This window comes from Plasmopara halstedii, assembly GCF_900000015.1.
Source record: "Plasmopara halstedii genome assembly, contig: Scaffold_614, whole genome shotgun sequence".
Taxonomy (NCBI): Eukaryota; Oomycota; class Peronosporomycetes; order Peronosporales; family Peronosporaceae; genus Plasmopara; species Plasmopara halstedii.
In genome coordinates, this window is record NW_020187532.1 from 338,113 (window position 1) to 338,780 (window position 668).

Genomic DNA, 668 nt, shown 5'->3' on the forward strand with positions numbered 1-668 from the left:
CAGAACTCTGTTCTTATACAACAGAGTGCTCCACGCCTACATTTCCACTGAATAGATGTGGGATGTCGGTTCGATGAACCTGGACGCGCCTTGCGCAGGGGACAACCACTCCGACGGTGACGGGTGTCTCCGCAGACACACCCCGTATATCATGTCCCTTTTATCAATATGCAACATTTCAAAATAGCGGCTCCAAATTTATTTACCAACCTTCAATACATTGCACCTTCACCGTTGTGATCCCCCTGGTAGTTTTTTTTAAGTACTACTTAACGATGGCTGTTATCCCCCTTACATCACTGCTATCTGCTTTAATGAAAGTGTTGGCCATACTAACGACCTCTTACTGATTAAGAGTAGCCAATAATGAAACCGTCGTTGGAATATATCACATAAGGATGCATACGTTGTCAAAAGCGAATGGTGACGGCTAATTGGGTGAGAAGCGAGTCGTTCCTGATTACACAACGATCCAGTGATCCAAAGCTTCAGCTGTTTGTAAGAAAATGATCGGTAATAAACGACAGCAAGTTCAAAATATCTTGTCTATATGCACCTTACACTTGTATGTAAATCATTGGTCAAGAATTTTTACATTGTAGTTCTGTAGAATTGTAATCATAAATTTGTACGAAAGTGTCGGTATTTACAAAGACAAAAGGAGGGGT